This window comes from Pezoporus flaviventris, unplaced genomic scaffold (genome assembly GCF_033815535.1).
Source record: "Pezoporus flaviventris isolate CSIRO_AGI_PZ_B2104156 unplaced genomic scaffold, CSIRO_AGI_Pfla_v1 ptg000002l, whole genome shotgun sequence".
Classification (NCBI taxonomy): Eukaryota; Metazoa; Chordata; class Aves; order Psittaciformes; family Psittacidae; genus Pezoporus; species Pezoporus flaviventris.
In genome coordinates this window covers 51,511,753-51,533,346 of record NW_026892550.1, presented here as the reverse complement: position 1 = coordinate 51,533,346, position 21,594 = coordinate 51,511,753, and positions in this window count along the sequence as shown.

Below are 21,594 nucleotides of genomic sequence, written 5' to 3'. Positions count from 1 at the left end.
AAATGGGTTTGCTAAATGTAGGTTATAGTGAACTAACTGTAAAAAAACCCTACTTATAGTGTTGTTTTTAAAGTACAATAACTGCCCATGCTCCACACTGAGATCCCAGTAACCATCTTCCTGAAGTCAAATACTGACATTAACTAGACAACAGGCTGACTTAGATCAGCCCCAGTTCCTGCTGTTTGTCGTTAACAAAAATAGTTGTCAGGCCAGTTTACTCTTTTGCTGCTGTTGGTTTCATTGGCTTTCCAGTGTTATGCTAATAAAACCTTTTGTCAGCAGATGCAAATGAGACCTCGTTTAGCAACAGCAGAATTTTTTAACAAAATCTTTTTTTCCCCTTTTTCATGTAGTTACATTTTAAGTGCTGGATGGAAACCACATGAAGAAGGCAGATATGAATGTCCTTAATGGAAATTCACAATGCTTTTTTGCTGACTTTCCCTTACCCTCCACTTCCCCTCCTACTTTTATGTCCATCCAGTATGTCCTATTAATGTAAGACTCTAACCTTCCACAGAACCATTGTATCTTCTTTCCGTTTAAGTATGTTTGTAATCTGTGCTACCTAGTAAGGGCACTGGATGTATTCTTTGGAAGACCACCAGAATTATATGAATGTTTTTCTGTTCACAGACTACAAAATAAAAATGTAACAGGCTCAAAAGAGAACATCAAAGAAGCTGAAACATGGCAAGGATTGCCACTAATCCTGTTTGAATGCACTGACACAATGGCATATCCTAACACAAGTCAGGCCATAGGCTGGAAAAACCGATGCCAAATTGCACATATGATCTACAACTTGCTAACCTGTCCTATTTAATGTTGGAAACTCGGTCCACTATGTTTACTAAAAATTAATCTAGAAAACAGGAAAGCTTTTGTTAAACCCCAGACAATTTATAATTCCTTAATTAGGATATTTAGTTGGTGCATCTTTAATCAGAAAGGAGACCTCTATTTTTAATTCCTTCTCTCTTTTGGTGTCAAGAATCATTCCTTTTAGGGGAAAAAATGTATTCAAAAGCAAATCATGCAGTAGAAGCCTCTTGTGTTCCTTAAGATTCTTATATTTTAAGTACCTATAGGAAATGCTTTTCATTATCTATAGACTAAAAGAAGCAAATGTAATTCTGCATGCTAGTGTTTAGCATTTGATGATAAGCAGCCAAAAAATCAATGTGACCCATATGTCCAAACAGTATGCTGCTGGATATATTTTCTCTACTGCACTGCAAATGAGATCATGTATTGTATAGCTAGCATATGCACTTATTCTCTTCTATTTGCCTTTGTAGAAAATTATAAAAGAATATTTTGCAGAGTAATGTAATTGTTTTTTCTTTATTAGTCTTTTGCATGGAGGGAGGAGGCAATGTGAGTGGTCCCTTTCAGCTATTGTCAGCAAAATGAATGAGAAGTGATCATCGTGAATTTCTAACTTGTTTCATATTCTAGACCACCTGTGAAAACAGAAGCAGACAGTGGATAGCAGAACGGACCTTCTGAGTGTGGGAGTGTCTATGGTGTCACACCATACATGAGTTTTCCTTAGTCATTATCTCTGTCATGAGTGTTCTGAGGAAGATCTCACTTCCTAAAAGCACTTGCTGACACCTGCTTGCAGGAAAGGTTTGAAATGTCAAACTACAGGAGAATGTGAGGGAATTTCTAGGTGGGTTGCCTGATAGAAACATCTTTTATTTCAGCATTGTAGCTGCTCAATTGCAATCCAGCTGTGGTCAACAGCTGTAGCTCAGGTAGAGAGGCAACCCAAGTCTGATGTTGTGATCCATGACTCATCATGGCTTAGTAGTAAAGATAAACCCTAGTCATCTAAAATAATCTTTTATTTGAGAGAGAAAAATACTATTTTTGAGTGTTCTAATTGGAAATGTTCAAATTTCATATGATCAACTTCAACAAATAAAGCAATCGCTGACCTGAAGATACAGGGGAAAGCTGCCTGTTTTTCTATATCCTCTGAGCTGTTAACCTTATGTTTTCTTTCATTCATTATCTAAATATCATAGCAAAAATATGCTTGAGATACTTAGGTAATCTATTTTCTGTTTCACAAATGTGTGAAAGTGCGAAATGTGAGGAGTGTTTGAGTGACTGTCCCTGGAGGTATTTAAAAGATGTGTAGATATGGTGCTTAGGGACAGTTTAGTGGTAGATTTGGCAGTGTGGGTTAACGGTTGGACTCAGTGCATTTGAAAATGGAACTTTCTAATTGGGTGCCTTAACATGGATTTGAGTAAACGGTTTTTTTCATTCCTAGTCAGAGTTTGATGGACATTTTTGTACTTTGTCTTCTGGCACTTCATATTATTTCACAAATATATGTAGGTGTATGTCTATATATGTGTGTATATTAGCTGTCCTCAGTGTAATCCCTTAGAGTTTTGCAGAAGTTAAACATGAGAATCCCTCATCAGGGGCAGGGATGAGGAGTACTGAAAGTCAGGAAGTCAGTCACATAGTCAGCAGCTTTCAAACTCACACAGAAAATCTTAGAGTGAGATGCAGTGAGATCTCAGGGGACAGTTGCTAGAAATATTGTATGATGTACTAAAATTGGCCAAAAGTCTTGATGCACCTCTTAGCTCTGTTCCGCTTTGGACTAGGAGAGAAAAATGCTTTACTTATGCTTCTACACACAATTTTGAAAAACATAGAGAAAACGCAGATGCCAAAGTGGATGACATGCTCCCTTGTGCTTTGTTGGATGCAGAGATGAGATTCTGTCTTGTCTCTAACTTGCATTCCCTTCTTTATACATCTGAAAGGCATGACAGCTTCTTTAGTCACGGTATAGCTCTTGAGAAGTTGGTTTTCATTAATTGCCTTTCCTCCTGACTGTTGGTCCTATTTTGTAGGTATGGCCTACATGTCATGCTCCCAAATGCATTAGTTTGTATTTCACAGAATTGAAATTAATATAACCTGACAGGATGTAGGTAACTAGGAAATTCAGATCAGATTGCCTTAAAAACCTGTCTTCTTTATTGCTGCTGTATTTTACTATATCTACTGTCATTATCATTAAGGACTTCTGGAGGTTATAAGCAATGCTTATTTGAGAGAGACTGTAGAAGCTGCAAGAAATAATGCCATTTGATAGTTTTTCTAATACTGACTCTTAACACTTTTTTTTTATTAAAGCCACCTAAGGTGCATTTCATAGAATCACAGAATCGTTGGGGTTGGAAAGGACCTTAAGATCATCTAGTTCCAACCCCCCTGCCATGGGCAGGGACACCTCACGCTAAACCATATCACCCAAGGCCTCGTCCAACCTGGTCTTGAACACTGACAGGGATGGAGCATTCACAACCTCCCTGGGCAACCCATTCCAGTGCCTCACCATCCTAACAGGAAAGAATTTCCTTCTTATATCCAATCTAAACTTCCCCTGTTTAAGTTTTAACCCGTTACCCCTTGTCCTATCACTACAGTCTCTAATGAAGAGTCCCTCTCCAGCATCCCTATAGGCCCCCTTCAGATACTGGAAGGCTGCTATGAGGTCTCCATGCAGCCTTCTCTTCTCCAGGCTGAACAGCCCCAACTTCCTCAGCCTGTCTTCATACGGGAGGTGCTCCAGTCCCCTGATCATCCTCGTGCCCCTTCTCTGGACTTGTTCCAACAGTTCCATGTCCTTTTTATGTTGAGGACACCAGAACTGCACACAATACTCCAAGTGAGGTCTCACAAGAGCAGAGTAGAGGGGCAGGATCACCTCCTTCGACCTGCTGGTCACGCTCCTTTTGATGCAGCCCAGGATACGGTTGGCAAGTGTGCAAGTGCACACTGAAGCCGGCTCATGTTCATTTTCTCATCAACCAACACCCCCAAGTCCTTCTCCGCAGGGCTGCTTTGAATCTCTTCTCTGCCCAACCTGTAGCTGTGCCTGGGATTGCTCCGACCCAGGTGTAGGACCTTGCACTTGGCATGGTTAAACTTCATGAGGTTGGCATCAGCCCACCTCACAAGCGTGCCAAGGTCCCTCTGGATGGCATTCCTTCCCTCCAGCGTATCAACCGAACCACACAGCTTGGTGTCACTGGCAAACTTGCTGAGGGCGCACTCAATCCCACTGTCCATGTCAGCGATGAAGACATTGAACAAGACCGGTCCCAACACCGATCCCTGAGGGACACCACTCATTACTGGTCTCCAGCTGGACACTGAGCCATTGACCACAACTCTTTGTGAGCGGCCATCCAGCCAGTTCTTTATCCACCGAGTGGTCCATCCAGCAAATTGATGTCTCTCCAATTTAGAGACAAGGATGTCGTGTGGGACAGTATCGAATGCTTTACACAAGTCCAGGTAGATGACATCAACCTCTCTACCCCTGTCCCTCAGTTCCGTAGCCCCATCATAGAAGGCCACCAAATTGGTCAGGCAGGATTTCCCCTTAGTGAAGCCCTGCTGGCTGTCACCAAGCACCTTGTTGTTTTCCATGTGCCTTAGCATGCCTTCCAGGAGAATCTGCTCCAAGATTTTGCCAGGCACAGAGGTGAGACTGACTAGTCTGTAATTCCCCAGGTCATCGATTTTCCCCTTCTTGAAAATGGGGGTTATATTTCCCTTTTTCCATTCATTGGGAACTTCACCTGACTGCCATGATTTTTCAAATATGATGACCAGTGGCTTCGCAACTTCATTTGCCAGCTCCTTCAGACCCGCAGATGGATCTCATCAGGACCCATGGACTTGTGTACATTCACGTTCTTAAGATGGTCTCGAACCAGATCCTCTCCTACAGTGGGCGCAAGGTCTTCATTCTCACAGTCCCTGTGTCTGCCTTCCAAGACTTGGGTGGTTTGGTCAGAGCTTTTGCCATTGAAGACCAAGGCAAAGAAGTCATTCAGAACCTCAGCCTTCTCCAAATCCAAGGTAGCCAGTTCTCCTGAGAGGTTCCTGAGGGGGCCTACATTCTCCCTAGTCTGTTTTTTATTTGTTATGTACCTGCAGAATCCCTTCCTGTTATCTTTAATACCTCTAGCTAAGTTTAATTCTAACTGAGCCTTAGCTTTCCTAACCTGGTCCCTAGCTTCCCGGACAACATCCCTGTACTCTTCCCATGCCACCTGTCCTTGCTTCCACTTATTATAAGCCTCTTTTTTCCTTTGAATTTTCCTCAGGAGCTCCTTATCCATCCAAGGAGGTCTCCTGGCCCTCCTGATGCACTTCCTTCTGGTTGGGATGCAACACTCCTGAGCTTGCAGCAGGTGATCCTTGAATATCAACCAACAGTCTTGGGCCCCTCTGCCCTCTAGGGCTGTATCCCATGGAACCTTCCGAAGCAGGTTCCTGAAGAGGCCAAGGTCTGCTCTCTTGAAGTCCAGGGCAGTGAGCTTGCTGCACGCTCCTCTCACTGTCCTGAGGATCTCAAATTCGACCATCTCATGATCACTGCATCCAAGGCTGCCCTGGAGAGTCACATTTCCAATGAGCCCTTCCCTGTTGGTGAGCATGAAGTTAAGCACGGCACCTCTCCTTGTTGGCTCCTCTGTTCCTTGCAGAAGGAAGTTGTCTTCCACACAATCGAGGAACCTCCTGGATTGCTTGTGCCGGGCCGTACCGTCCTTCCAACAGATGTCAGGGTGGTTGAAGTCACCCATGAGAACAAGGGCCTGCGAGTGTGAGGCTTTTCCTGTCTATAGAGTGCTTCATCTGCCAGTTCTCCTTGATCAGGTGGTCTGTAACAGATCCCCACAGTAGTGTCTCCCATAGCTATAGTCCCTTTAACTCTGACCCACAAACTCTCTATTGACTGCTCACCTGTCCCCAGACAGAGTTCCATACCCTCCAGCCTATCCCTAACATAAAGGGCAACTCCCCCTCCCCGCCTGCCAGGCCTGTCTTTTCTAAAGAGCCTGTAACCTTCCATTCCAAAACTCCAGTCATAGGAGCCATCCCATCATACCCCCGTAGACGTGCACACATCTCTAATTCCTCTTGTTTGTTCCCCATGCTACGGGCATTTGTATTAGAGGCATCTGAGCCGAGCTCCAACTGAAGCCGGCTCATTGGCTGGAGCGGCTGGGATATCTCTACATTGCTCTGAGCATTTATTATAGGTTCTGCCAACTGACTGGGCGTGTTGGGATGGAATGATGCCCCCCTCCCTCAACACATCTAGTTTAAAGCCTCCTTGACCAGTCTGGCAAGCCTCCTACCAAAACTGCTGAGACCAGCTCCACCAGCCCCCAGTAGACCTGGCCTACAAGCTTGGGTCCCATGTTCAAGACACCCAAACCCCTGACTATGACACCACCCTTTTAACCAGTTATTAACCTGGCCAATCCTCCTAGCTTTTTTTAGGTCCTCCCCTGTACCCTGGAGAATTGATGAAAAGACCACCTGAGCTCCAGAGCCCCTAACCACCTCCCCCAGGGCTCTGTAGTCCTTCTTTATGTTCCCCAGGCTACTACTATATATATCCCTAGCACCCACATGTATCACCAGAAGTGGGTAATAGTCCGTGGGACTTACTAGAGCAGGCAGCCTCTCTGCCACATCCCTGATCCGTGCCCCTGGTAGGCAACACACCTCCCTTGAGACGGGGTCTGGATGGCAGACGAGTGCTTCTGTCCCTTTCAGTGTAGAGTCCCCTACTACTACGACCCGCCGCTTTTTCCTGGCAGCACCAGTAGAGATCTTCTTTAGCAGTGCATCAGCCGGCTGTTTCTGGCTCGAGTGCGCTTCCTCATTAGCCCCCTGCAGTTCTGTGAAGCGGTGAAGCCTGTGGACAGGGGATTTAGGGGGAAGCCCCTTGCTTTTGGTTGTCCTTTTCCTTCGTTTTTTTTTTTTTGTTTTGTTTTTGTTTTTTTTTTGTCACTAATTCCCAGCTTCCCAGGTTAACAGCCTCCCTCTTTCCTTCATGAGGTAGAGGTGAAGCTCGAGGCCCCTGCAGAGTTTGGGCCTCCAGCAAGCATTCCTGCTTCCTCTCAGCTTCCCTGACATCTCGCAGCCTATTAACAGCATCCCGCAGCTCAGCCACCTGCTGCAGGAGGGCCTCCACCAGGGAGCACCGAGTGCAGCTCTGCCCATTGTGCACCCTCCCCTCACGAGCCCAGTGCAGGCACTCTCTACACCCAGAGCTCTGCACTGCAGCCTCCCCTCTCACCGGCTCTGTCTGGGTGCCTCCGCTGCCACCGCCGGGGCAGCCAGAGCAGAGCTCCGGGCCCGGGCCCTGCTCACACGCCGAGCGCTCACCACCCCGCACAAACCGCCCCGACCCGCTCTGTCCGCCGCGCTCCCTGGGGCAGGTTTTTACCCAGCCAGGGCTGGAGCCGCTGCTTCAGGCTCCGCCCCCTGTGAGTCAGCTGCTCGCTCTCGTCAGCTGAGCTGCCGGCTCCTGGGCAGCTCCTGTCGAGGACTTGAGGCTCCCTCGGTGGCTCTCGCCGCTCTGAGTTGAGGCTCCTGGACGCTGATCTCCCCCCCCCCGCTGCGGTGTTGAAGGCGTCCTCTCTCGAGATACTCACCTGAGCAATTGCTCATGATTTAACCGAATGCCAAATGAATTGAGCTCAGTGATCCTGTAAAAGTCTCTTGTTACCTCTCCATGCAGTTACTTTTTCTGTAACTTTCCCTTGAGGAAAAGGGAATATATTCTTTGATAACAGCATTGCTTCCAAAACCAGTATCAACTGGCACTTGTTACCTTTGTAGGATATTAGTTCAATAGCTGTCAACTGTACGCAAATGTCCAAAGGCAGTCTGCAAAGAGAGACTAAGAGGTAAAAAGCCCTTTTTCAGCAGGCTTAGATTCACTATCAAGGAGGCTGAGATCCATTGCAAAATATGTATGGTTATGGAAATTAGAAAAGACAGGACTACTTTTTAGCTCTGTAATAAGTTAATTCCACATAAGCTTTTCCTTAATTATGCCCCGGAGGGCTGTCAGGTTATCTGGCCTACTGATACTTCGTTGTCTTCTGTATGCTAGCTAGTGAATGAAGGCTTTCAGAGGGTTTTGGCACTTGCCAAGTTTTCAAGGTTAAGTTAAAAAAAAATAAATAAAAAAAAATTACCATCTATGGAAGAACTCATCAGAAATCTCGTATCTTTTAATCCTTGACTGTTGCTTCACGTTATCCTTGCGTGTGGTGATAAATGCAATAGTCTAAATTCCTGAGAGTTTCATTACATCCATATTTTAAACACTTTACTATTTTGTTTGTTCTTCACCTATGGCAAAAAATATCTCTATAGTTTAAACTTAGAACTTTGCTTCCAAAACCCCAGTCATGGTATGTTGGTTCAATAGTTTCACATGCAATGCTCTTTTGGTATAATGTTATCAACTATAGTTATCTTCTGTTAGTATACACTTCATTTTCTAATCTCAGTTGAAGTTGTTTGGTTTTCCTTTCTTGCTTCTCATTTCCTGTTTTGATATTTTATGGCTTTGTGAGTTAAGTAGTGCAAAATGCTGGGAAATATTAGTAGGTATTCTCAGGATTATTGCTCTTAGGTATTAGTTGATTTTCTGCATATTAAATTACTTGGTTTATTGTTTCCTAAATAAATATTTCCCAATTTCTTGTTAGTTTAAAATGCTAAAATATGAACCCAAGATTTAACTGAGGACTCAAAAAGGGTTTAATCCAAATGGATAGTAAGTTTTAAACTGCTCAGAAATGTGTGAAAAGCATGTTTCATATTCGCTAAAAAAAATCACCCTTGGCAATTTTGCACAATATGCCACAAAAGATAAGATCAGCTGCTAGTAGATTTCATTTGTTTTCTCTTTTTCCCTTATCAGGTCTTTCTCTTTTCCTTATCATCTAGTTGTATTGTTTTCTCTGTCTTTGTATAGAATAAGGGTGTTTTTCTTTATGCTAACCACAATAAAATTGGAAGGAGATCTATTCTTATTAAATTTACCTCGGGCAAAACAATTTATTACAACCACAAAAGCAGTGCTGGTGCACCAGTTATAAGGAATGATGTTTTAGAGACATCTCTTGTTTTTTTTTCACTAGCCACAGAGTTCAGAAGGAGGCTAATGTAATCCTTTCATTTATTTGAGAGGAGCAAGAGAAAATGAGGGTAGGCTATTATTATTCTTATAATTATCATTATCATCATTATTATTAATAATATTAATCACATGAGAAGTTGAGAAATGCTCAACTATGCTAAGCCTATAAATGGTTGAATTTAGCTTTCGCAAAGTGAAGTGCACCCAGAAATCGTCTTATTTTTCAGATGCTGTTAATGGATAGATCCATGAAATAATGCAAACTTCCCCAAATATATATGCTTTCATTGTACACTTAATTTTGCTGAAGAATTAATGCAAGGTAATGATTTTGAAAGGAACTTAATGTGAGGGAAGGATACTTGTGTTATGATGTACATGCCAAAATGTAGATCCTTACACAATGATGTTCAGTCTCCTAGCTCTTCATTTTTTATGGTCCAGTGAAGACCTCGTTTTTTTCTTTTTTTTTGTTTTTTTAAGTCTAAACCAGTCTCAATTGCTTTCAGTGCACTTTTACTCTACAGGCAACATCTCAAGGTCAAAACAATCACTACCACAAACTTCAGTGAGAGTGAAATGTGTTTGTGTGTCTGCAGTTATGACATTCTTTCCCACAATCTGCTTCCACTTTGTTTAACAATAGCCTCCATGTCTGATCCAATAAGCTAACACATAAAAATACGTCAGCTCCTGAGCCATGAGTACTTTAAATGATACAGAAATGTCTACCTCGCTTTGTAAAAAGGCTTTGTTTTAGAGCCTTTCAGAGCCTTTTGCATTTACTTACTGTAAAAATATTCTCCTCAACTACAGTGACTTTTATTGTGTTGGTTGGAAATGGAAAGAGAGTAAGAAACCCCAGACTGGTAACACTTAAAATTAGCAAGCAGTGAGCAATTAGAACAAGATCACAGGATAAATGAGAAAGTCTGTAGCTCAAACTGTTACGGCTTTAATCAAAACAGATTTGTCTAATTCTTGGTCAGTGTAAACTGGTGCTGCTGCTTTGAAGTCAACAGATCTGTACAATTTAACTTAATACAGGAATAGGAAATTATTGCTTTCAATATATGAAATGTCATTTTTAAAATGTTAAACAAACATCAACCCACCAGACACACACACAATATCCCAAAAGAGCTCAGTCCCGTCCCTCTTTAAATTGCTGTTTTACTTCTGAAGTGTTCATTAGGCCCATGCCATGTATTGGCTGCTCTCTAGACAAGCTTGTGAGTGGTCTCTGACCCAAACACGTGTTCATGACTCCCAGTCTTGCTACCCACATCACTCCACAATCTGCCACATCAAGAGCAGGGAACAGGATAAACTAACAAATTTCCAGGCGCACCTTGGGGTTGGTGGGATGACAATTTTTGTGCTTTTAGGTGACGACCAGCTTTGAGCCAATGTGTTTCAGTGTGGGTGAGTTTTCTAAGTAGCTGAAATCTTTTTCTTCCCCTGGCTTTATTCTCAAAAGCCCAGGTTAAAGTGTGGTGGTCAGTAGGTGAAAGATGACAAGGTTAGCTTAATGAGTTAACTATACTCCCTCCTGGGATCTTGTTCTGGTTTAGGGATAAGAGTAACTTGATGGCTATTCAGCTGTGCTTTCCCCATGCCAGATCATCTTCCCTGTGACCTATGTCTTACTCATAACATTTTGCTTTGTGTTTATATGTGCAACATTCCTTGCTGAAGCTGTGTAGTATCACGCCCCACATGTCAGCAAGAACATTGTTCTCAGTGTGGGAAAATAGTGGAAAATAAACAGATTGTTTGGACTTTCTTGAATTTAATGTCTGTAGCAGAGAAGCCTGAGATAAGTGATATGTTACTACTAGGCTAGAGGGTCACCCTGTTTCCATGGAACTGTTGTTTGCAGTGTAATATGAGCCATTGTCCAGCTTTTGGAACAGACAGGGAATTCAAAGGTAAGGCTGTCATTATCCTTCTGTCCCCTAGGTTCAGCGTGTTACAGAAACAAATGCACTTATGGGGGAGATATCTGCCCATGGACAGGAGAAATAGTATGTCAGTGTAATTAGCATTCATAAAATCTGACAAGACTGTGTAGACCTATAGAACTAAAGTGAGTGCAGATTCTGTTCTCTGCATTGTACTTTATGCTGTACTTCATGGGTAGACATAACTACAGGTACAAAGCTTATTTTATACTGACAAAACTGAGTGTCTAAGAAATAATGGTGTAGCGATGATGTGTGAATCTCTACATATTCAGAGGCTTGTTCTAGTTTGGATGACAGTAAAATGTGCAGATCCTGATGTTAGCCTGTTGGATCTCTTAAAAAGGGCTGGGGACCCCGGTACAGAAGTCTCCTAAAATTTTCTGGCCACTGCAAGAATTCCTTTTGAACTGAATGGAGCAGTGCCCAAGGCAGCTGAAAACAAATGGTAGCAATCAGCAGCAAAGACAGGGAGAAACGCAAAAGCTCCACAAGTAATGTAGCCAATTTCATTTCAGTTTCTCTGGCCTGTTTTTTCTTATTGGCTCTGAAATCTCTTGGCATGTAGATCAAGATATCCAAGCAGTTTGAGCTTCATCTCTTTGAAAATGCTGTATGCCTCCAGTTAAGGAAGTTCAGCAGAAACCTGCACCTTCAAACTGAGATTAGAATGTCAAATTCTAGTCTTCTTCCATCCACACTAGTTCCACCAGAACAAGCCTCCCTCCAGATGTCATAGTTTCTTCAATATTTGAAGGCACTGATGGACGGTAATCTGCTGTCCAGTGTGGAAGTCAGGGGTGGAGAGTTGCCTTGTCTGCATAGCAAAGAGAGGTGGCATAAATGGGTTGACAAGGAAGAATGGTGATGTTACAAGATCAGAGATAAGGTGCTGAACTACAAATTTCTAGGTTTTCTGACATTTAAAAGATGTGTATTTTAAAGGACAATGTATCCCAAGTATTAATTCTGTTTCTCCTGAGCATTTTAATTAAGAAATGCTTTAATCTTTATTGAAATGCCTCCTTTGGCTCTAAACCAGCAAAAATGACCAAATAGTTCACCCTTCCAGATGTAGTGAGACCTCCATCACATTTGAAGTTTACCTGAGACTGACAGAGTTTTGGAAGTGGTCATGTCCCATAAGGCACCATGTGTCTTTCTCAGGAGCATACACATTCATAATATGAGCACAGAAAGTATTGGAGGCCTCACAGAAGTTTATCAGCTTTGCTGGCATGACCTGGGGAGCCTGCAGCTTCTGTGAGTATCTTTCATGCCTAACTAATGAGGCTTTTATCTTTTTGGCAAAACCTGGGCTTAAAAGAAGCCTAAAATAGATTGCATATGGTCAGAACCCGGAACCCCTAAAGCAACCACCCATTGCCATAACCCTTTTTGATTCTATGATAGTGAAGGAAATCTGTGTTGTTGAGATACAGTTGTTTCTCTATGATGAAAATTAGGACCAGGAGTTCATTAAAAATCCTGATTTGTCAATATTTATTCCTGTATGGTTCTTGCTGGCAAAATTATTTGGCCTAAAAATTTTGCTGTTAATCCCTGGCTGAATTAGATTTATTTTTAAGTGTCAAGTAAATTGATCAACCCTTTCTTGTTTTTATTACAGAACTCTAAAAATTGCCAGATGCTGCTGGCAAGAGGTGGTTTATGAGGGTTCTTGTCAATAGCCCGACGTAGGGTAGAAATACAAGGGCAAGGAATTTATTTTTGGAATGCAGAATGTGGTATTTTTGTGTCACACACTTATTTTAAGAGAGGCAAAAGACTATAAGGGCATTTGAAGTTTTCACCTTTTTCTCCTGGTAGTTTTGGGTTTCTGTGTTTAAAGGAAAAATTGCTCAGGGTTTTGGCTTTTTATTTTTTAGAAAATGACTGATGGTTGCCCGAAACTTGTCATTGGTCCTCTTCAGCACTACAGAGCATGTGACACTGGAAGGAAGAAACAGGTCTATAGGGCAGCAGTATCACTTCTAAGTGTCTACAGTTTAAGAAAATATTCTCCCTATCACAGCTTCCTAGCTGGCAGAGGCACTGAAGTTGTTGTCAGTGGGGGTTGATCCTCACCGAGAATGAAGAGTTTCATCTGTAATAACCCTCTGATCACACCCACTGTTCAGAAAACACCAAACATGTGGTAATTGCCCTGACAGTTTGTAAGAAAACCATAGCACATAGGCTAATTGCTCAGACTTCATGCAGTAAATTTGGTTTTGGTCACTTGAAACATCTGCGATTCTTGGATTTAGACAAAAAATCTGTGACAGGTTTACAAGCTGACCTGCTGGTTATATGCTGTAATTTATTTCCATAATGAACAGTTAACAGATGACTTGCCTGAAGTTAGGTCCCTAAATATACAAGCAAAGGTATTTTTTAAAAAATGCTGGATATCCAAATTGTTCCCATGATTCAACTGATGCAAGAGCCGACCCGCAGCTGTGCAGACCCAACACACTACTGGTTTTGTAAGCAGACATGTCCTTGAAGATAAAATGTGGACAGGTGAAACACAAAAATGAAAAACTTGCATAAGGCACGTCAAAAGCTGTAATTTCTGTCTGTTATGTCAGGGAAGCTCTTGAACACTGTGTCAATCATTTCACATATATCCCCATTATTATTTTTATTGGAGATAGCCCTTTGTGTCCATTGATTTGCACAGGAAGATTTAATCTATGAGGTTCTTCAGCCTTTGAATAGGAGAGAGGTGGGGGGAGGAAAACACAGAGAAAGAGTATGTTTTTCCAACTACACCCTCCCCAACATCACACTTTCAGATTTTTCAGTGTCTCATAATTAAAAAATGGTTTGTCTTATTATTTTCTGTTAAATATCCTCCTCTAGGTATGGTCTAGACAGGAGATATTTTAAGTTGAAAGACTCTTTTCCTTCCCTTTGTAACAGGAATTCAATATTGGGATTATGATTCAAAGGAAACTCTTACCTTTTGACTATGGAATTATTGGCATGGTCTACTTATAGTGTATTGGAAAGGGGTTTTACTAGTTGTTACATTCAGGAATTTTTTTGGTCCCTCCTCTTTAGGGGAGGAAGTCAGGTTGCTCAGGAAATCTGATGAATGCAGTGGAGAAACTGGTGGGAAAAGTCCTGATCCAGTTGTTCTGGCACACGCATGAGCAGTAAAGGATGCAAATGAGACATTCCAAGAAGTGATACATTTGGCAGGGGTCATGTTGCTAGTCTCAGTGAAGGGAAGCAGACATCAGAAAGCCAGAACTACTTGATTTAGTCATGTGGAATCTTAAATAAGAATCTTCTTATGCCATTAACTTTAATGAATTTAAAAAAAAATAACATGATGTTTTGTGTATGTATATATCTATATATACACATTTAGCAATGTAAATCCAGCATTTACATGTCTGCTACTGAATCAGTTTGTATATTTAACTGAGTGATATTAAATGTAGAAGAATTCATCCATTAGGTTAAAAAGGGGAAAACTGTTCCTCACTTCATTCTCTATGGTGTAAACTGACACAGTTTAATGAAGGCGAGGGATTTATCAAAGGTATTAAATTTGGCTCTGCATGCAGAATAACAGAGGTGGACCTTTAATATGAATGTCAAAGCTGTGCTTGAGAGCATCATTAACATGCACCTGCATGAACAAGATTTTTTTATTTCCGAGTGGCTGGTTTTACATCCACTGCCGATTGTAGTGGTTATCGTGTGTTTATCATATTCCAGAAGAAGTTCAGTTAGTTCACAAATAACTAAAGTAGTAATAGTAGTTGTAGTATTTCAAGTATCCTTTCAAAGGATTATACTCATGCATTTTCAATATTAAAGAGTTTGAAATCATAAACTGTTCAAGTGTGTTCGTATGTGTTCAAGCCCAGTACTGTACAATTCTGCTTTTATTTTATCTTGCCTTCACTAAAATGTCACTAACATAAAGAATAATTTGATAGAAATGTATTAGTTAAGATATAAATCATGTCTGTGAAGCATGATATAAATTCTTGCATTTGTCTTTACAAAGTCAGTGGGTGGTAGAAGTTTGCATATATCCCTTAGGAAAATAGTTGTCAGCAGTTTTTGAATGAAAATGTACTGGGTGCAAATAATTGCCCTTATGGGTAGAATCAAACTTTGGATTTGGAACATTTATTTTCTAAGTATTGACTACTAAACTATTCATTAAAATTACTGTAACTGTTCTCCAAAGATCAATACGGGTAAAAAAGTTCTAGAGAAGTAATATAGAGCATACTGAACAGGCAATTAAAGCTACATTTTTGTTATCTAAAATCACTGGGCAAAGTTCTGTTAGTTTGAAGGGATCATTTGGGACTTATACAAACAGGATGAACAGGTAGACATTTACAGAAAACAGGAGATAAAATTGGAGTATGTACAGTTATATACACTCTTTTAATGTTATTTTTAGGAGAGGAATATGTCCAGTTGTAACTTTTGAAGACAAGCTAAAAGGCTGGTACTATAGACTACTTTTGTCCACTAAACATGTATCTGACCAGAAGGGAAAGTTAAGACAAGCCACAGGCAGCTATCTTAACTAAATTGTAACATGCTTTTGATCAAAATCCCATAAAGCTTTATTGTATTCATGGGTAATTGTGTTTTGGCTTGCATGAACCCAAAGCCTTCATTTACCTTAGGTTAGGGAAAGCAGATTTCTGTCCCATGTTATTCTTGGCCATTGCCACCCACAGTGCGCTGCTGCATAAATAAAGAGGAATCCCCTAAAGTTTTGGTGAGTCCATTTAATAAATCATGTACAAAGGAAAAAACCCCTGACAATTCCCTTAAGCTAAAGAGAAGTGATAGAGTGGAGTATGTGGGTTCATCTGGTCAGAGTCATGTAAAAATGTGTTTACTCTTCATTTTACATCCCCTCTATGTGTTGATATGACATCATTCCCTGCAAAGCTAGGAATACCATGAGTCTATATGAGATGCAGTGAATATCCCATGAGAGAGAGTACAAGACAATTTAAAATTGGAACCTGGAGTGATTTATGAAGATCATTGTCTTCCTGATTCAGATACTTTCCATATGTTGTTGTAGAAACCCCTTTTTGTATCGTATGTGTAAAACATGTAACAAATTAGTTTCTATGCAACTTTCCTCCTTTCAAATGTTTTGGTTTTAAAATGTTGTTGTGTTTTTTTTTTTTTTAATCTCTGTTATGTATTATCCCACTGTATTTTTCCTGAAAGAACACTTTAAAGAGAAAGATTTTGAGGTGACTTTGCTGAAGTTTGTTGAGGTTGACAATAAACGTGGAAGTGCTTTTGATGGTAAAACATCCTATTGCACAGGATTTATGACTTGACTTCTGTATCATGCTTAGCTGATACAGAGTATGCCCTGTATCATGCTTAAAACCTTGAAGGTGTTGACCTAGCATGGGAGGAATAGAAGAATTTTTCTCTTAGCAGCTGCATTGCATTATAATTCTATCTCATTTTATTCTAGACATTATTTGAAGATGGAACTAGTTACATTAAAATTACTGGAATATGATTACTAAAAATACAATACTGTTTGAGGCATTAAAAAGCTCCATTTAATTTACTATAATATATAAAATGCTTTTATTGCAGGGAGGCTTTATTTCACTGGTGCTTAGTAAGTGAACGGACATTTATTAATCAAATAAATCAACACCACCCATGGCTGAGGAGAGATGGATGAACAAGGCATGAGGGAAAAGTTATCTGGTCCATGCTGTGCTTTTCTGCTTGCAATTTTCTGGAATATGTTCATTATTCAGCGTTATTCACCAAACTGTCTGCCGAGTAATTTTGCTTGTAGCTTGTTTGGAAGTAATTTGTAGTGAGTATTCAAAATCTACTTCAAATGGAGATTATTTGTCATTGATACGGGGGACAGTTTTTGTTCTCTGTGTATGATCCTTACCCAAAAAAGTCCATGGATCACAAATGGAGCTCCTAAGTATTACTTGTGGTACAAATGAGGCATTTGTGCCTAATTACATTAGGCACAATTTCTGTACTTCTTATTTTTTTATTTTTTAGAAATCCTTGGGTTTGCGGCTTTGTCTGCTATTAAATTTTTTCCTAGAGTATCCATGGAAAGTGAATTGTAAAGAAGACACAAATCCACCTGAAACTAATAAAAGACTCAAATGTCATTAAGAAATAGTGAGATTTGTTTTTCTGTAACTGTAACTTAACGTCGATGATTTTAGACTTTTTCTCCCACCTTCCTGTCTTGTAAAGCTTTTAGATGTGAAATTGTAAAAGATAGCGTAAACCAAGGCCATCAGTGTCAAAAACTCGGTTTGCAAGTATTTGAGGCATTGTCAGAAACGTAAAATACCATCAGTGCTGAAAGCCGCTAATGGTAATTCAGTTCCTTGATTAAAAGAATCAAAAATAACCATGCAGCTTGAGCAACAACTGCATTTCTTTGGTTTGTTTCTTCCCTTGTTTTGCAGCTGTGACGCTGGTGAGTCTGCATAAGGCCAGGCTGAACATGCTGGTGAATAGCACAGTAGCAGGCCCTTGGACATCCTGTATTGTATCCTGTGCACTCTTAATGTACCAGTGCCCCATTGGTCTCCAGACTTCCATGCTGTGTGAGCTGGCTGCTGGGAGGGGCGAGCAAATGTGCCTGTAAAGTTTTAACATCTGCTGTAGCCACAAGTGGTTTGCTGGATGAGCTCTCCAGCAGGTAGGACAGCTAGTTCCTCAGGTCTGCTGCTATTATTTGCCAGAGCCACAGCTGCTCACCCCCTGAAGATTGCTAATATATCTTTTGGGGGCTCAAGAAAAGTTAGTCAGCCGAAGAGGTATTTTCCTCATAAGCCTAAAGAGGGAGACAAGCAACCCTTTACAAGGCAACTGTGCAAAGGGTTCTACGTGCAAAGGGTGTAAGGCAGATTTGCTGGGTAGGTGTGTGTTACTCATTTTCATTTTTATGTTTTCACAGAATGAAGTTTATCCATGGTCAAGGCACTGAAAAAGGTTGTATGTGATTCTTCCACTCTGAGAAGAGGATCTGAGGTGAAACAAGAAGTGAGGGGATAAAATGCTGACTATGAGTGGTAATTCTTTTTACATTATGGTTCTCTCTTATTGCCCTTGCCTACAGGGAAGCAGTAATGAGTCAGTGTTAGTGCTCAGGCACTAGGTTGCTGACTATAGATTAAAGAATTATGAGCTTGTCAACATATTCAAAATAAGCTCACAGTTGTCTCTTCCAGGTTTTTCTTGGTCCTTAAAACAATTTATCATCAGCTGCTTTCTGCTGCTTGTTGAACCATTGGAAATCCATCCCAGTCTAACACTTTTTCTCTCTAACGTTACTCAGTTTCAGTTCTTTGCTCTCACTGAGTGGTATGGCTAATTAGAGAAATAGGAATTTGCACATCAGAGCCCTGGGAGAGCATCTTTCAAGCACTGTTCCTCATAGTCAATGACTGCTCCTCTTCTGTCACTAGTTTGGGCTTACCTTCTCCCTGATGCTTCTCTGCTTCAACTAGATCTGTGTAACTCTTTTTCATTGAGGCACGTGGACATGACTCTGTAATGGGTCATCATCATCAGATTCATTTCTGCTGAGAACCTGAATGAAAGTGGGAACCAAATGTCTTCTCACCATGGAATAATTATACAGTTGTCTGGACTGAAAAGATGAGTAATATATTTTTCTTGAAGGTGCTCTGTTCACTCATGAAGCCAGTAGCCCAGCCTGAGGGCATGATAGCCAGAGATTAATGTTGATGTTTTTCTTTCCAGAAACTCAGTTTTTGTATATAAGTGTTATGCAGCAGAAGTTTGTCTCCAAGGACCGCAATGTATGAAAAATGCATAGTTTAGTGTTTTCCTGGCTCATGTGTCATCAATTGTTTACTAGATTCTGGTCTCACAATCTTTGTTAGCTGTAGTAGTATAGCAAAAGAAGCAAATAGTATTTTCAGACCTAGAGCAGGCTTTATGGCTTTGTAACACTGAAACTTAGGGGAGAAAATTGCCCTTTAAATTCTCCAAGTAGCTAATGAAATCAGCACAAGGATATTACTAGCTTATGGAAAAGCAGAAACGTGTAGCGCTTTTTGCACAAAATCCAGTGGTATTACTGAGTTACAGTCTGATCTTTTGATGGTTTTTACCTTTCTCAGGAAAGGTGTTTCAGTTCTCCTGTGTCAAGCACAAAGGAATTTCAGTTAAGAGCATGCTGCTAACTTTTCAGTTTAATCTAGCAAAAATCATGACTTCATTTTTCCCCATTTTACAGAGCACAAAGATTTTGGCAGTGATTTTATACTGACTGCCTACTCTAGTGACTAAAACAGAGTTAGGCAACTCTCAGAGCCATAATGTATGATCTGGAGCATTAATAATGCAGACCTGATAGGCCTTGGCTCTCTGTGCAGTTAATGGAGACAGACTCAGGACACTATACACCATGAATGCATATTTCAGGAGCATCTTTTTTAACTTTTCTGTTCTCTGAACTAGCAGCCACTTCTTCCTAGTGCTTCCTAATCCCTTCCATCTTGTTTTTTTCCAGTATAGTAACTCATGGGAAGGATGTAGTGCTAATAGAGAGGCCCTGGGAGAATTAAATTGGACATTTCAAAGAAAAAGGGTGAAGTAAGATCTATTTTTCTGGGTATAAAAAAAAAAGTAACTTGCACGCAGATGAAATGACAAAAACACTGACAGAATGGGATTTCAAGTGGTATTGGATCATTACAGTGTTGTCAAAGGTCCCTCCTGTTGCTGTTCTCTTACAAAGCCTCTGTAATCATGCTTCACCTCGTGGCCTTGGAGACTAAGGCAAATGAGAAGATTGTAAATGCAGTGAAGATACCAAAGAAGAAGTGACTCCTTCATCAGTCACATGTACAAGATTTGATTTGTCTGGTCACTTCTGGTCTGTGTACTTTTAGATGGGAGACACACAACTGTATTTTTGTATCTAACTTTGAAGTACTTGCCCCCTGTGTGCTGGTATCACGACACTGGACACTCTACATGAAGGGACATATCTGGATCACAATTTCCTGGCTGCACTGTGGGCCAAATATATGTCAATAATTGTGCCAATCTGTTGAAAATATGTTATTTTCCTTTTAGAGGAAAAGGAATTAATAACTTTTGCTTTCCCTTTTCTGTATTATAGAAAAAGCACTTAATACCTTTACCTGGTCTGCCTTCCTTGGTAAATATTGGGCTTGATTCTCCCCTGCTTTCCATTCTGTTATGCATATTATCCCTGTCCTGAGAATCTGTAATACATTAACATGTCAGAAACATTTTAAAATCTATTTGTCAAAAACAAGTCATGGATGAATCATATCTAGTAATTGTACCCAAAGTTCCTGCTCAGAAGGAACTTCACCTAGAGCCATAATGTTGAATTAAAGGAGTAAATATAATTACAGAATATACAGCCCTCAAAACTAAGTTCACGCAAATTGATGACATGATATATGTATGATCACTGAAAGGATACAGAGTGAAAAAAAAACAACCAAATCAGACATCTGTGACCATTGTTTGTTACCAGTGTACATCGCCAGTCAAGAATGGCTTCAACATAGGAAAGGTTCTAAGAATAAGTGTTAATAAATTCCAACTTAAATATAAAGCCTGTACAAAGGAAAAAATAGTATGCTATGGTGTACAGTTGAAATTTCAAGCCTACCACAAATCCCAGAAGACAACATTCCCAAAACAAATGCTTTCCAGCAAATACCAAACAAAAATAACTTTTCAACAGAAGATATCTCTGAAGTGTAGAAAATACCAGCCCTCTTAGAACAGTCATGCAGCAGAAAGTTAGTAAACAGTCATCAGAAACTCCAGCTTCTTCTGTGGACTCAGCCAATAACCATCATGCCTGGGTGGTGGCAAGAAGATTATTTTCATTTTCTCTATGTGACAAATTCCTCTGTTATCCAGATTAAATGAAATAAAGCACTTCAATGCATCTGGTGTCATAAAGTTATTCTATTACCCCCTTCTAGTCCAGATGAGGCAGTCAGAAATGAGCACTTTTCCCTTACAGCTGCTGCTGATGCTTCTTTTGATCAAAATTGCTCTGTGTTCTTAGTGACTGTAAATCTGAAGGAGGAAGTGTTTTTAGGAGGTGGAATAGACATGCATTACCCTCTTTGGTAAGCATTCAAGGCTTTCTGTGCTCTGGGGATTGCAAAAAAAAAAACCCAACAAACCCCTCCACATATTTCAATATCTCAGATGTTGTTCTTTAATAAAGGGATTTTCCACAGCAAGATCTCCACGCATATCATGGATAGTAGTCAGCCCAAATGAATTCATAATTAAAGAGTTCAAACAAAGCAAAACCCAGGATTTTTTGAGACTCTTAATAGATCTCACATTACTAGGCTGTTACCAGCCCAATCCAGAAGGGAATGAATAATACTTAAACCATTAAGCCAGCAGGGTTTTTGAGGAAATGGAAAGCATCTATCCTATCTAAGAAATCAATTCCACAGAAATTGTTCTATTGTCAAACAGTCTGGGAAAACAACTCCATTACTTTGTGGGAGGTTTTTTTAAGCTACAAGGGTTTAATCAGGAAAACTTTATTTTAAACTATGTAGTGTTATG